Below are 17384 nucleotides of genomic sequence, written 5' to 3'. Positions count from 1 at the left end.
ACCTCTGGGGATCATCTAGTCCAATGCCCCTACCAAGCCAGATCACCTAGTTTTGTTTTGGTTTGCAGAGCTGCTCTCAATTAATTCTTCTTCCAGTCTGTACTTGTGTCTGGGATTGCCCCGACAGGTGCAGCACCTTGTACTTGGACTTGTTGAACCTCATAAGGTTCATGTGGCCTTACTTTTCAAGCTTGTCTGGGTCCCTTTGAATGGCATCTCTTCCTTCTATTGTTATCAACTGCACTACTCATCTTAGTAACATCTGCAAACTTGAGGGTGCACTTGATGATATTAAACAGTACCTCTCCCAAGACAGAACCCAGAGGGACACCACTCATCACCAGCCTCCACCTGGGCATAGAGCAATTCAGATTATTTACAGTTAGATTTATCTATAGTTAGATTGCAGAAAAAAAAACCTTACTACACTCTCGACTTCACTAAACTGTCAGGAAGTTTTAACAATTGCAAGATTACCAGTCTGAGCAGCAGTTAAACACATTTGTAAGCAGACATACATCAGAGAGATCTTTGACTAATGGTCTCAAAGCATTTCAATAATGTTTCCTCTTCAAGATCTGGCTGCTTTACAATGAATCCTGTTCTCTCACCACAGGACAGAAATTAGATGTGTGTGGTTTGTGTGTGCATAGCCTTCAAAGAAATGAATGTAATCAGAACAAGCCAGCTCTAATTAACTAAAGACTGTAGTGAAAGGATCTGGTTCTGTGGAATAAGTGAATGGTTCCTGTTTAGGTTAATTGTTAAAATAATATAATCAGCAATTCTAACAGCATACATTCCCAAAACATAGAAGTGCTGTTTTGCTTTAGTGAATGCACATTGACTATGCATGTTGGGCTTGCTCTAAGAATGACAGTGACTTTTATTGGTAAGCTTTTACCATCTGTTCTAATGATTTATTCATACTACGGAAAAAGCAGGTGAAATTTCAGAATGGAGATAAATAGTAATGGATATGTACTGAAATGGGCTGTGATTGTGCAAATGAGTTCAATGTTAACACTAATGTTCAGGCAATTGCTGTCATTCAAATGACATCTTCACATGCTATTATGTAGTCTTGAAGTGCAAAATGTTGAAGATATAATGCAGAAGATCTATTTTTAGGAGAGTAATGATTTCCCCTCTGTCTTCAGACATTCATCCTTTATTATGAATAATAGTATAAAAATATTTATGTATATTTTGGCCTTTTATACATAGCAAATTTTAAGGAGAAATTCTGGTGACAGATCTCTTCATCAAAGAATCCTGGAGGCTGTGAAAATTTCACAATAGGCTTGTCTTATTTCTAAGTTTGTATTATTGAGTTCTTTTCCAACAGTTTATTGGGCTAGACTGAGCTTTTGTCTCATTCTACATAGCTGTTCCTTTGGGGAGCCAAAAGTCAAAAAATCAAGAGCCTGGAATTTTTATGTGAAGTTCAACAAAACCAACTTCCTGACTTTTATTTGATTACCATTCTATGCTCAAGGTTACCAGTAAAAGGAGAGACCATCATATCATTAATTAATATACTGCATCAATCCCTTTTATCCTTAAAAAGGAATAATGGTAAAGAATTAATTGAGTGCAATGGAGCATATAAAGGATCATGAAAGTTAGAAAAATGATGGAGATTACTGTCATTGCATACATGTAACAAAGGTTCCAATATAAAAATAATAATAGAGATATGCAAAAAAAGTGTTGTCAGCAAATTCAGTAAATGTAATTGTACATTTTGAGAGTCCAAAACTTTAATAATGATTTGCTATCTCCAATTATAGCATGTAACAGGTCATATCTATTTTTGAGGTAAGGAAATCAAAATCAAAAAGAAGGTGATATGTTACCTGTGATTAAAACAACTCACCAGCATCTTGAGTTTCCATATAAAGGAGCTCAACACTGATGAGAACTATTTTCTACCCAGTCTTGATTCCACTTAGATTTTGTTTATTTGCTCGTCCAATGTAGATTGCTTTTCTTGATCTTCCCTCATTCATTCCCATCTTAAGTTTTCTCCCATTACCTACTGAAAGCATAATGGGCTGCTTTAGCCTGATTAACATCAATGTAGGTATTTTGGGCTAAGATTTATCGTTCATTGACTACATGGGTTTGTTATAGAATCATAGTATCATGAATTTTGGAAAAAACCTTCAAGATCATCTACTCCAACCGTCTCCCTACCACCAATATCACTCACTAAACAATGTCCCCAGGTACCTCATCCAACCTTTCCTTAAACGCCCCCAGAGACAGTGACTCCACCACCAACCTGGGCAGCCTGTTCCTATGCCTGATCACTCTTTCTGAGAAGAAATTTCTCATAATTTCCAACCTAATCCTCCCCTGGTGCAACTTGAGGCCATTCCCTCTAGTCCTATCACCAGTTATCTGCAAGAAGAGGTTGACCCCCAGCTCTCCACCACTTCCTTTCAGGTAGTTGTAGAGAGCAATAAGGTCTCCCCTGAGCCTCCTCTTCTCCAGACTAAACAACCCCAGTTCCCTCAGTCACTCCTCATAGGACTTATGTTCCAGGCTCTTCAGCAGCTTCATAGCCCTTCTCTGGACACACTCCAGGGCCTTGATGTCCTTCTTCTAGTGAGGGTCCCAAAACTGAACACAGTACTCAAGGTGCAGCCTCACCAGAGCAGAGTATAGGGGGACGATCAGGCAATAGTAACCTGATTACTAGAAAATTGTTGTCTTAGCTCAGACAAGCTGAAATCAGATCAGGCCAAAAACAAAGATAGGTCAAGGCAACTCCAGATTGACAGATCAAGTACAAAATCTTTTACTGCTTGCAATGGAAATTGTGTTTAATGTGATACAGATGGCTTGCTAACAAATAACACATTACAAAAGTAATGTTGATTAAAATTATATTAACTTTCTCTGGGATTTTCTGATGTAGATCCTCACCTATTACTATTAAGTAGTATTTCAGAATTATTAACCCATAACCTGAATTATTAACCCATAACAGCTGATACCTGTGTAAAATACCCTTCAGTTTTGTTCTTGGTATCTGCATTATTCAAAGTGTCATGTTCAAGTTCACTAGAATTAGTAAGTTTTTTTTATTTTTATTTTTGTATTGACGCATACAAATTATTGTCATAAAGTTGTCTATACATTTTTAGTCCTCTTCCCAGGAAAATGTAAATGCTCCAAAGAAACAGTATCTGTAACTTCCCAGTAGGTATACATTATTCCATAATGGAAGATATTTAATGCTTGGAAAGATGACTTCCCTAATACTTAATGTGCATTTTCCTTTTCTTGATGTCATCTCTTCCTCCTACTTTTAGCTTCTCCTATTACATACCAAACATGTTACTTACTCCTGAATATTTGTTATTTTTCAATTACAGCTATTACTTCTGTCCTGTACATCAGTTATAATTTAGTCAAAGTATTTAAACCTGACAAGTAATTAATCTGCCATGTTCTGCATGTTATGTGACGAGAAGCAGTGAAAGAACAAAAATTTGTGTATTTTCAAATGCTTTCTCTCCAGATTTGTTCCTTGGTCCTTCCTTATTTTGTTTTTTGTTCTCATCAGAATTTTTTCTACTTTGTCTTTTGAAATGACATCTGCATTTCTAACTAGAAATCCATGTCCAACTTCTTCTTCTTTGTCATAAATGGACCTATTAGAGTAAGTCCACAGGAAGGCCATGAGGATAATCAAAGTGCTGGAGCACCTTTCCTATGAAGATAGGCTGAGCGAGTTGGGGTTGTTCAGCCTGGAGAAGAGAAGGCTCCAGGGAGACCTTATAGTGACCAGGAGATGGACTCTTTATCAGGGAGTGGAGTGATAGAACAAGGAGTAATGGCTTTAAACTGAAAAAGGTGAAAAAGGTCAGTTTTAGATTCGATTTTAGGAAGAAATTCTGTACTATAAGGGTGGAGAGGCCCTGGAACAGGTTGCCCAGAGAAGTTGTGGATGCCCCATTCCTGGAGGTGTTCAAGGGCAGGTTGAATGGGGCCTTGAGCACCCTGGTGTAGTGGAAGGTGTCCCTGCCAGGGGGTTGGAATTAGATGATCTTTAAGGTCTCTTTCAACCCAAACCATTCTATGATAAATAACAGAATGATGTTACAGGCAGAGAGGCTAGTATTTGTGGATAAAAAGAAAACTGAATTGAAGAAGAACGTTCAACGCTGGTGGAAAAAGATGGAAACGCCAGGCTCACAAAGTTAGGTATTGTCCAGAAGACAGACAACTGGCTAACAAAAAAGTAAAGGTGACTCACATCAGTGATTCAAGACTTAACCATAGAACCATAGAATATTCCAGGTTGGAAGGGACCCCCAAGGGTTATCGAGTCCAACTCCTGGCTCCGCACAGGACCACCCAAAAATCACCTGAGAGTGTTGTCAAAATGCTTTTTGAACTCCATTAGGTTCCATGTTGTGACCACTTCCATGTGGAGCCTGTTCCAATAACTTACCTTGAAAAATGTGTAGGATAATAGGTATTAAAAAGATGGAAGTTAACTTTCATTTTAAACTGCAGACAAAAAAATAAAATCTATCAAGAAAGATCAGAACATAATCTTTGTGTTCCTATTCATGTTGTCTAACACAGAAAGGAGAAACAATGAGGGGCAGAGTAGCATTTTATCCTTTTTCTTTTTTTTTTTTTTTTTTTGCCACTAACTATAAATTCTAATTTTCTAAATTTCTAATACTAACATTTCTAGCCAAGTATCATGCCACACTTGGCAAGAGCATCTATAGGCTTTTCTTTAGTCAGGGAGGATTTCCAGTTAGCACAGTACTACAGTACTTACACTGGCAGTGTCCAAGTGACCAAAATGGAGCCCAGGATGAGAGCCCGAGGGCTGTAGCAGGAGAGGATGAAAGAGAGTACAGTGCTGTTTAGACCAGCACTGCTGTTGAAGAAGTTGTTCATCAAACACTGTCCTTACTGGACTGAATAATGCTCAGTATATTGAAGACCTGATTGCTGTTTCACCCTCTAGATACATGAGATGTAATAATATTACATCTTAAGAGAGTAATAGACATAGAAGAATGAGTTAGTGAAGACCTTGAATTGACAGTCACACGTAGCAGAGAGAAATAAATTCCACTATAAGATAATTGATTCATCAGGGACCTTTAAGTGCCAGATTCAGTAGTTTGCTGGAAAACTTGCTGCTGCTTTTTTCAGGTGAATCTGAAAGCAACAGAGTGAAAGATGCATTGTTATAATTTGTCCTTTCACTAGGCTTTTTTTTTTTTTTTAACATTAAGCTATATTGAACCAGGTATCTCAGTGATATCTCAAATCTATGTGGATAAAGACAAATTGATGTTTATAACACATAAGTCTCTAAGTTTCAGCTTTTTAAACAAGACAAACATTAAAATATTTTAAACAGGCATAAGCCATATAGCTTTATTGCCATACCTTGTCACATAATAAAAAGGTAGCATAATAAAAAATAGACAAGCCAAAACCAACTTCCACATGAAGTTTAAAGTGTATTAAGGCTGCTTCTGAACATGAGCAGGACCAGTGCATGAGTGCTGCAAGTGTAAAGGCTCTCTGAGAGCATGTTTTACTGTTGGTCCTATGCCATGAGACCCACTGCTGCTGTGATAACAACACTGAAGGGCCTGAAGGCACTTTCCTCTGCTGATTGCAGTCTGCATGGTGGGATTGACAGGACTATGCAATGTGTCTTCCTCTTTTCTTCTGGGCCTTAATTTCTGCTGTTGTCAGTATTGCAGTGTCTGCAGAAGATAAGGGGAAATGCATCATTTTAGAGGTTTTCAGTTTTCCTTAAGAGATGCAGAATAGAATCAGCAGGTGGGAACTAGTGACATTGCATTTCGTCCACTATGGCACTGATATAATTGTGTGGCTGTCTGTCTACTTATGTATATTTTTGTAAAGAGAGAAAAATTGATTGCACAAAGTTTGTTTCTGAGATGGAAGAATTTTGCCTCTTGGAAAAAAAAAAAAGGCAAAATTCTGGGCTTTTTCCTCTATTTCGGTCCTTATCCTTCTTTTGCTGCAGAATTTTTCTTCTGCCATAGCAGGCCTTCAGCAAATACAGTTATTTTCCATTACTTTTATAGTACAGTTTATACTTTTCTTTTGAATTCTTACAAGTTCTAAATTAAAGAATTATATTAACCATTAAAATATTAGCAAACTGTTTACAGTTTATAAAGTTTAATTTGTCATAGTATAAGGGAAATGAATCTGGAGGAAAACATTATCTGAGAGAAGAGCAGAGTAACAGAGTGATATAGCAAGAAGAATAGGTGTTTCCATTAACTAACTCCTCTTAACCTATTATCATTAAAAAAAAATAAAAATTAAAAAAAAAATCCAAATAAAAATAAATCCTAAGAGGCATTTCTGTTTTCTTACGAGTACTCTGATACAGCTGACATTGGGTAATTTCTTTCTAAGCAGTTTTCCAACAACTAAACGTAATGAAAAGTTCAGACCTTCCCAAACTCTATAAAACATTTCATTATTTACAAAAGGTTCAAAATCGTAGTTGAAATTTCCCAGTGAGTAGGAGTAAATGACAGGGGGTTATTTGTTTAAAACTACAATATTGGAATGATACCTGACATTTTAAATTTGAGGAGGAGGTATTGCAAAAGACAACACAGAAAGGTTTGCCAAGGGAAAAAAAAAAAAAAAAAAAGTGTAGTCTTTCTACTTAGGTTGGTAAAATGAAGCATACAGTTTCAAGGGGATGTAAAAATACTACTCTTGATTCAGATTCAGGAAGTTATGTTCTTGCAAACATGAATCCAATTTAGTTTGTCTGAAAGTTGTTCCACCCAACCAACACATCTCTAAAACACACTCTTTGAAAGCTCTGTAACAGGTCTTACTACTGCGTCTAGGGTAATTGTATTTTTGTGTTATTCATCTGCCTCTACTGAAATCAATGAAAGAAGCTTCTGTTTGTTGGCCGACAGCTGTAACATCATTATTAAATTCTCTGCAGTACCCTATTTGAATCAATAAGGGGCCAAGAGGTCTTGACAAGCTATATTTTTTCTAATATTGATCTTGATGACCAAGCTGGTGCCCTGGAGTCTAACCATTGATTATAAGAAAGAGAATTGTCAAGTTGGAGGCCAAATTTGTGCTATTAAACACATCAGATTTTTTAATTAAAGAAAATGTCAGACTGTCATATTTTTCACCATAAGCTAAATGAATCTTTCCACCTACATTAAACATAAAATGAAGTGTACAGATGTACTGGAGATAAGTGCACTAAATATATTTTCTGTTTTGTAGACTACATTCAAGCTTTAATCATGGTATCATTCCACTAGGTATGGAAGCTGATGTCCTTCTATTTCTCCTGAATTTAAAAAGTTAACAAAGTATTTTTATGAATTATTATTATTATTATTATTTTTCTGAGTTGCATTATCTGGCTCCTTTTACAATTAATTCTTGGGAATCCCAGTCAGTGGTCTACAAAACACATTTTTTAAACAAATAAACCAATTTCAGCTGATCTGTGTTTTATCATTCAAAGACAAGTAATTGCTAATATAGCCCCAATTCACTTTGGTGTGATGTAGCATGAATTAGAATTTGAAAATTATGTCCAGAACTGTTGACAAAAGGAAGCATATCTGGTAAGGTAGAAGAATGAGTCACTGGAGATCCAAGATTTTTTTATTTATTTATATTTTTTTCCCCTCATATGTCTTGAACTGCTATAGCACTTGTTCCCTAAACATTCTAAACATGCTAATGCAAATGGCTGGGGGTGAAGATACATGCTCCTGACTACTATGAAGCTCCTAGCTACATACAGTTTAATATGCAATTTAACATATCTAACATTTTTAGAAGAAATATATTGTTTTCTTGCATAATTCTTATGCAAGATGAAGGCTCATGTATTATTTACTCTGAGAAATTCAGTAAAAGACAGCTGTTGGATCAACAAAGTAGTTGTTCAAAGTAAAGGAAAGTTCAAAGTAAAAAAAACATTTACAATTATGGAAAGGAGACACAGGGACATTTATCACAGAGTTGTGTGAAAAAAATACGTTTGAAGGGAGGTCATCTATTCCAATCTCCTGCTCAAATCAGGACTAACGTCATCCTCTTAAAGCTGTTCAGCTTCCATTTAGGAATTAATAGAAATCAGCAGATATCGATACAACAGGTCTTCAGGTCTGAAGAGACTAAATACCATCATCATGTGTGAAATTTCTATTTATCTATCAATCTATCTATCTATCTATCTATCTATCTGTCGCTATACCCTAGCTGGAGATGACAGAATTGTAGATGTCAAACATCTTTTTGATTTGCATGTGTCACACAGGGCCTTCCTAACATAACAGAGCATTTTAGATCTAGTTCTTACTAAAAATAGGCTTTAATTTCTGGAACTCATCATTTGCATTTCAATTTTCACAGCTTTTCTTAGCTTAGCTTTCTTAGGAGTTACTCTGAAATTTCTTTGAATTGAGTAGAACGCTTCTGTCTAAACAAATTCTTTTTAAGACATGTCCCATTTTCATGACATTGTTTTGCAATGTCATCATTAAGTTTATAAGAATATCCTCAAGCTTTTCCTCAACAGTGGTTTTATCTAAAAACACATATTCCAGTAGAATTCTACGTTACTTCTGAAAACATTAAAAGGAATTAAAATTGCTGAGGAATCAGTTCATTAGCTGACTCTGCAGAAACTTGTACAGTATAAATAAAGGAATAGTACATTCATTTTATTGGGCAATGAATGCTGCTTTGGAGTCTTACAAGATGTAGAAAAAGAGAGAGAGAGAATAGGTATATGAATAGGTTGATCTCTCTATAACAGTAAGCAAGAAATATGCATGATTTGCTATACATTTTTAGCACTGCTACAGAAATGCATTGGCTCTATATTTAGTTTTTCAAAACTGCCAGTTTTAAAGACTATTACTTTTCTTTGTCTTGGCAAATTCCTTTGACCTAAAAACCAGCAAATATACTGCTGTAGGCAAAGTTTTGTGAAGTTTGAAGAAAATTGAAAAATATAAGTATTACAGCTTATTAAGATTTCACCTACTTGTAAAATGGAGCTTCCTTAATGTTCCTATTATTTCTCTAAACTCAGATGTGATTTTCTACTAAAATACTAGATTTTCCATGGATTTAAACCTCAAAAATTATATTCCAGATAACTGAGAGCATATATACATTGAACTTACTCTAACTACGTGTGATTCCCTTTAGGCACTAAAAATGATCATACGGCCAGTTTCCTCAGTGGAGCTGAAAGGTGATGTAACCTGTGAGGATATAATGCTGCCACTGTCTTTAAGTGTATATTAATTTCCAGAAACTGCTGTAAAAATAAAGTCTGTCTCTTTTGGTTAACTGGAAAATGAATTTTTGAATGCTTACCCCTTTTTTGTGAAGTGTTTTGAGAATGACTGTTGAAATATCATGAAGCATATATTGCACACCATGCTTCAACTCAGTTAATGTCAGAAAAGAGTAATTCAGTATTTGTCTTGTTTGGCTGTTATTAAGTGTCAGGATTTGGGAGATTTTAGTTTCTTTTACTTTTCTTTTGAATTTAAAAAGAAGCTGAAGAAATAAATGCATAAGAAGTAATAAATTGGGTACAATGTTAAGATTATACATTTAAATATGAAGTTGTATTCAAAATTTATAGTGATGTAAATTTTCATCTCATATTCTTAGTATTCTGTAATTAATTAAGAGAATTATTTTTAAAAAAATCAAATAACCTCACAATATTCTGAAAGAGAAGAAAGCAGATAAAGCGTATATATGGTGTATATTTAAATGTAAAAGAGAAAGAATTGTATGCTACTATTTGTATTTTAACATCCCTCGCCACAGCAAATCTAAGAAATGAGAATTGTTATGAATTCAGAGAATTTGATGTGGCAATTGACAGACTGAAAGATCAATAGATGTAACAAGACAACACAAACCTGCTTTCAAATTAGAACCGGCTTGGTCAAAACAAGATACATGTCCTGAATCTGGTAGTTTTTAGGTTTGATCCACATTACTTTTCCAACGCTGAATGTTTGAATTCCAGTTCTATTTATATAAATACATTAAGTAGAGAGAAGAAGAAGAAAAAAAAAAAGAAAAAAAGCAATTCTTCACATATTACAAAGGTCACAATAATCTAATATAGATTTATGGAAGTAATTTTGAGTAAATCATACTTTTATCCAAGTATTAATGCTGCTTTCTCTTATATGCCGTCCAATGACAGTCCTTCTACTGCTTCATCTCCAGTCTAATGAAAAGATGTTAATTCGGACAGGGTTAATAGAAGAGACTACCTCAAAATTTAGATTGTTTTTAAGGGATACCAGAATCATTTCCCTTTTTAGAATGTATTTGAAATTATAAACCACTTTTAGCATTAATTTCACAAATACATATAAAATTTTTACTATTTGTTAAAATTCATAACTAGAATATCTTCTGAAGACAAGGAAAGGGTCATCCCTCTGTGAACATGGGATCATTCATCTACTCTTTGTCAGATACCTTTAAACCTCTGTGGTACTTTGGCCTCCGTATTGTTTGCTGCAATAATGGAATTTCATATAATAATATATTTTTGGATAGTGATAATATCTACTATGCTTATTAAAATAAGTGATTGTATAAAAAATTTAAAAGCAATGCTTAGATGGAACAATTTGTTTAGTTGAGATGTGTTCTCAAGAACTGTTTATGAGTGGTTATCCTTGGATTTGTAGAACGACTTGTGCAGAAAATCCTTTATTATACCTTTTCTCCTTTTTTCACTTGTACTAATTTTCAGTTGAGAAATACCTATAGGAAATTTTTTGTTTTGTGCCTGTGTAGGCACACACCTGAACAAACTTCTACATCTAATCACTTTGTAACTATGTTATTATGTATAGTCAACATAAGTTCAAATCATTTTCATTTGTCACAACACAGGATTGCTTCTTCACTTATATAAAAAAAGGGATGTGCTCATCCTATGTAATGATGAGGAATCCATATTTTAAAAGAAGTTTGGGACAATTATGCATATAAGTAAAACTAACTTACTAAGGTAGCTTTTGGCAATTTTTTGTAGGAGTCACATGCATTCAAGTTTTACATGCAGAAATTAATATGCTGCAAATATTTATATTAGTTGTAGAAATGTATTTCTACACCTTTAAGAGTCATTACATATAATTATGTCTGTTCTTTCTACAGGATTTTCTTCACCGTTCTCATTGCAAACTCATTCCTAGGAAACTCCCCAAGTCCAATAATCAAATAACTTAGATGTTCAAAAAATAAGTGTAACTTGTTTCTCCATTCTCTTTCCTTATCAAAGTCAAAATACAAATTTGGAAAGTTTTATATTCATGTATCCAGAGTAACATGATGACATTTTAAAAAGCCAGCTAGTCTGTCATTCAAAAAGGAGAAACTGGTTAAAGAGGCAATTCCTTTCAAGAGAGACGCAACTCGAATTTTAAGCAGATGACCTGCTGCTGCTGCTTGGCAATTCTTATAATGAATCTACTGTAGGTTTCATTTCTGTCTGCTAATGTGACTCAACTTGTTGTACATAAAAGTGTTATAAATATTGATGATAATTGTTAAACATGATATAGTGTTCCATGTTAGCAGCTACTCAGGAGATAATTCTCTTTGGGAAATCTCAATCAATCACAAGAGGTCCCCTGGTGAGGAGAGGAGAACAGAAGGGGAAAATGGAAGCCATAGGGGAAACGCAAAGAAGAGAAAGGTGGGGAAAAGGGAACACTAATATTTTGATTCAAAGCACTAGTGTAGTTTTGATGTAAATGCCCTGGCCATCCTCCTTTTCTGTATGTATGTTTGCTTTACAGTGTAGTTTTAATAAAAGCCAAGCATATTCTGGGCTGCATCAAAAGAAGTGTAGCTAGCAGGTCGAGGGATGTGATTCTCCCCTTCTAATACGCTCTCTTGAGACCCCTCCTGGAGTACTGTGTCCCAGCATAAGAACTGTTAGAGTGGGTCCAGAGGAGTGCCACGAAGATGACAGAGCTAGATGACCTGTCCTATGAAAAAAGGCTGAGAAAGTCGGGACTGTTTAGACAAGAGAAGGCTCCAGGGAGACCTTACAGTGGCCTTCCAGTACTTCAAGGTGGCCTACAGGAAAGATGGGGAGGGACTCTTCGTCGGGGAATATTGTAATAGGACAAGGTATAACAGTTTTAAAATATAAGAGGGTAGATTTAGATTAGGTGTTAGGAAGAAATTCATTACTGTCAGGGTGGCAAGGCACTGGAACAGATCGTCCAGAGAAGTCATGGATGCCCCATACCTGGAGGTGTTCAACGCCAGATTGGATGGGCCTTTGGGTAACTTGATTTAGAGGAAGGTGCCATGGGCACATGGCAGGGGGTTTGCAACAAGGTGATCTTTAAGGTCCCTTCCAACTCAAACCATTCTATGATTTTGTAATTCTATATCAAACTTACTTCTTTTCAAGGACATAGAATGGGAATTTCCACTCCAGGAGTGCAGACTCTCCAGCCCCTGATGACACAGGGACCCAGAACAGGTCTTTTGAATTTCTTCAAATCTCATGTGTGTTAGAGATGTTCAATACAGACTCACCTACCCACAGTAAACTCCATGACCTCTATATAGCTACTCATAGGAAACTCAACTAGCTGTTTGATACACTGATTTCATCTTTCTGCAGTGAATAAGTTTCTAATGTAAGTTATTTCCTACTTTGCTTATGTTAACTGTAGGGAAGTTACAAAAACATACCTGGCACTTTCTTTTTTTTCACTGGTAACACAGGTATTGGTTTGAAACGGAAAGATTTTGCTATTTTGTTGATTTTGAATTGGATATTAGGAAAAGGTTCTTCACTGAGAAGACCATCAGGCACTGAAACAAGCTCCCAAGGGATGTGGTCATGGCACCAAGGCTGACAGACTTAAAAAGCATTTGTACAATGCTCTCAGACGTAGTTTATTTTTAGGTAGTCCTGTGTAGAACCAAGAGTTGAACTCAATGATCCCTTCACACTCAGGATATGCAATGATTCTATGATTTTGTGATTTGTGAATGTATAGATTTGGAGAAAACAATAAAGCATGAGCTATTTCCAAATAAATAATCACATCATCACAGAATGGTAGATGTTGGAAAGGAACACCCAGAGCACCTTGCACTGGGACTCCACAACTTCTCTGGGCAACCTGTGTGAGTGCTTAGTCACCCTCACAGTAAATAAGTGTATCCTGATATTCAGACAAAACCTTGTGTGTTCCAGTTTGTTTCTATTGCCTTTTGTCCTGTCACTGGACACCACTGAAAAGAGCCTGGCTCCAGCCTCTTTGCACCCTCCCTTCAGGTATTTATAGACATGGATGAGAGCCCCCCCCCCCGAGCCCCCTCTTCTCTGGGCTGAACAGCCCTAGCTTTCTCAGCCTTTCCTGCTAGAACAGGTGTTCCAGTCTCTTCATTGTCTTCATGGCCATTCATTGGACTCTTCAGTATGTCCACGTCTCTCTTGTACTGGGGAGCCCAGAACTGGACACAGTGTTCTAGGTAGAGCCTACCAACATGTGAGTAGATGAGAAGAATCACCTTCCTTGACCTGCTGCCAATACTTTGCCTGCTGCAGCCCAGGATACCATTAGCCTTCTTAGCAGCAAGGACACATAACTGGCTCACATTCAATTTGAAATCTCTGCCAAACCGGTCATCCACCCAGGACCACCTGTGTGGTCCCTGGCATGTACTGGTCCCTGGGGTTGTTCTCCCTAGATGCAGGACTTTGTACTTTTGTTGAACTTCATAAAGTTTCTGTCAACCTATTTCTTCTGCCGCTCCGGGTCCCCCTGGATCACAGCATGACCCTCTGTTGTATCAGCCACTCTTCCAAGTTTTGTGTCATCTTCAAACTTACTCTTCCCCATCACCCAAATCATTAATGAAGGTGTTGAACAGGGTGGGACCCAGTATTAACACTTGAAGTACACTGCTAGTTACTGGCCTCCAGCCTGACTTTGTGCCATTGATCACCACTATTCATCCAGCTTTCAGTCCACTTCACTGTCTGCTCATCCAGTCCATACATCAACAGCTAGTCTGTGGGTATCTTATTGGAGACAGGGGCAAAGGCCTTACTGAAGTCCAGGTAGGTCCCCTCGTCTCATGCTCTCCTCTCATCTACCTGGCCAGCCATTTCATTGCAGAACTTGAAGAAACATCAGTTTGGTCAAACATGACTTCCCCTTGGTGAATCTCGGCTGACTTTTCCTAATGATTCTCTAGTTATGTGTCTGGAAATGTTTTCCAGGATTAGCTGCTCCACCACCAAGGAATGGAGGTTTGGTGGACCAGTCTGTATTTCCCTTTATGGTTTCTGTTTTGTTAACCAATTAGTATTACAAATATAATTTGTACTTGCATCACAACATGAGCTGGAGACACCTTTTTACTAGATAATTGTTCTCCATGCACCAGTAACATGATGATTTTTTTTATTAACATAACAAAGCAAGCCTGAATAGTCAAGAATTTTCCAGACAGTGATATGAAGAACGTTGTTTATCTGGAAATTGAAAGAAAAAAAAAAAAAAAAAGATTAAACATGAAAAACACAAAACACACAGGGACACTACTATGTGCTTAGCAGGACCAGCATCTTCATCTGAATTTATAGACATTTTTCCAGATGTAGCATTGTTCCCTTCATTTTACTTTATCCTCTGTTGTAGGTGAACTTCTAAGGTTAATGGATAGAAGCAAGGGAAAGGGAAATGGAGGAAGGGAAGGAGAGAAGGAAGGAAGGTATTCAGGACACCAGGCATGAGAAGAAAGAAAGATGTTAACAGGCTTTCTGAGATAGACAGTTGCCCTATCTGCAACCTATGTGTCATTAGTCTTGGTGCAGTCATGTGTGTTGCAGTAACATTTTTTTTACGATAATGAATGTCTTTGGTATTCATCCTTCAGTAGTTTTAAACCTGGGATCTGTTCCAAAACAGCACATTTTATCTATCACAATTTCAGCGTGACTTTCACTAAAATTGTATTTTTAGCAAGGAATTTTACTATGCTTAAAACATTTAAAGCATGTATCTGCCTCCCGAGCCTCCACTTAATAAACATGGAAATGTATTCTCCTGATCTTCCTTAAATTTTTAGTCGTCTGGCCCTTACATGTCTCTGATTTTTATCTCATTTATTCCACCTATATTTAACATTCACAGAACTGTGGCATCTATGTGTCAGTTCCCAGTGTACTTTACTCATACCATGGCTTGAGGAGAAAGTGCTGTGAATGACACAGCAAAGCCACAGTGGTCACTTTTTAGCAGCTGAACTCTCTTACCTCTGCAGTTAAAATGCTACTTCTCAGCAACTTCCTCTGGATTAGAAGACACTTCAGTTACGTTTGGCCTTGCTGTTTGTTAGTTACAAGCACTGTGTATTGTCTGCTCTTTATTCCTGCATTACCTGTTCTCTTATAGTGACATACTAAGTAATGCTATTTTCCTTGCAGCTTTAATAGACCACTCTTCTCTAATTGAAGGAACTCTGCTATCTGAGAAGCAGCATGTTCCCAGAGTAAAGTGCAGTGACAAGCAGGAGACTTAATTTCTTTTACCGTTTAGTCAGTGACTCACTGTTTGACTTTGCTCAAATCACTTAGGAGGTCCAAATGTACAAGCAGCTGCACAAAGTTTGGGTGTCTTCATTTTGTTGCCTACTACTGAGTTTTGTTCTGAGAGGTGCTCAACACAGAGAACAGCAGTTAAAGGCAGTAAGAGCTACAGGTGCTTGACATACTCGAAAATCAGGATAGCATTAAAGTGTTTCAAAGTCAACATCTTAAAACCCCAGGTGATTTCAAGCATGTATGGTTTTAATGTTGTCTTGAAAAGTACTGTTCCTTGATCTCCTTGAATAATAGCACTCACAAGGTCTGCTGATTGCAAATGTTTGTAAAAATTTTCATGATTTCTTGTGTTATAGAACAAGACATTTACTCAGCCATATTAGTATTATTAAGTTACACATTCTGGAAATATTACAAACAAGAACAGATGGAAATAACCCATCTGAAACTTACACTCAGTTTGTTGGACTTTGGCTGTTCTCCAGGACTTCTGATAAACAAGTTTCAGTCAGTCTTCACTGCACACTGATCCACACTGTTGGGTACCCTATGCGTCAAAACAAACAAACAAACAAACAAACAAAAATTAGTTATAATCCTATCTCTCCTCCTAGAAAAGTGACATATATCTGTGAAAAATCACCTATGGCTACAAAGGTGAAAGAAATCATCGTGTTAATTAGACATGAAAGTAAGTACTTTGCCACAATTAAAAAGAATCCAAGCAAACAGATGTAACAGAAGTTGAGCTCAGAGGAGTTCATCATGAGATGATTACTTGCATTGGCAACCAGCAATGACAGTGTGCTGCTTTCCAAAAGCTATTATTTTACTGACAGTGACAGCAGTAGCAGTGCCAGGAGAAACAACATCTCTGGTAGCAAGGTGCAGCAATATGGCCTTGTCTGTGAACATGAAGATCCAGTTGGAGCGAAGTTTGATAGCAGTCAACAGACTCGCTCAGAGTTTCCTTCTCTGATCAATGTGGCTATGTTTGGAGTGACTGTATTGGAGCAAATGTAGTTGCATGACAGTACACTTAGGGAAGATTAGACTATGACAAGACAATATGCAAGAAAAAAAAAAGACTAAACTCAGTAGCAAAGTTATAGTATTAGTTATGATTTGGGAGAGTAAAAAATCTCAAACTGAAGTGTACAGACTGATGTTATCCACCTTCCATGGGCTTCTCTGTTTCTGACAGAGAATCAGGAAACAGAAGCCAAGTGTTACATCACCTACAAACATTTGCCCACTAGACAGATGATCTTTTGAAGCTGAGTGTGTGACCCCAAAGTTTCATACATGAAGTTGGGAATTAGCTCCTGCTGTAGAATTTTGCTCTGTGAAAACCTACACCTCAGCAATTGGGTTCTCCCATTGCTGAACTCTACTGGAAATGATCTTTATAATCTCGATTTTTATTGGCAATGGACACAGGTGACCTTTCTCTTTGCCAGTTCATCTCTCTTTTTCTTCTGGTGAAAGGACATTTAATTCTACTGTGCAAAACTTGTGATACCCCACAGAAAACACCAGTGCTAGGTGTTAGAGATGTTACAATCACCATTATTACTATTGCTATAATGTAGGGGGAAAGAAAGACTACTCTGGGATCATCCCTAATATTCCTGAAACTTGTGGAATGTATGCCAAAAATAGAGGAGCTACAGAAAGCCAGAAAGCCAAGGGAATAGTGAGTAAACAAGTTGGC

The 17384-nt window shown here is 36.9% G+C and overlaps 1 protein-coding gene and 1 long non-coding RNA gene across 5 annotated transcripts in view; one reads left to right on the top strand and one right to left on the bottom strand.

The window, feature by feature from the left end:
* CNTN5 (contactin 5) overlaps nucleotides 1–17384 on the top strand; it is a 677796-nt gene that overhangs the window by 164336 nt on the left and 496076 nt on the right. The window lies entirely within an intron of this gene.
* On the bottom strand, nucleotides 5206–17144 carry LOC310904765. Its single transcript, XR_014588600.1, has 3 exons — nucleotides 16124–17144; nucleotides 9981–10092; nucleotides 5206–5759 (listed from the first exon to the last, which is right to left on the bottom strand). It is a non-coding gene; the product is annotated as an uncharacterized lncRNA (long non-coding RNA).

Source organism: Anser anser (genome assembly GCF_964211835.1).
Source record: "Anser anser genome assembly, chromosome: 1".
Taxonomy (NCBI): domain Eukaryota; kingdom Metazoa; phylum Chordata; class Aves; order Anseriformes; family Anatidae; genus Anser; species Anser anser.
The sequence above is the reverse complement of the archived record's forward strand: the minus strand, read 5'-3'. Positions and strand labels throughout refer to the sequence as shown.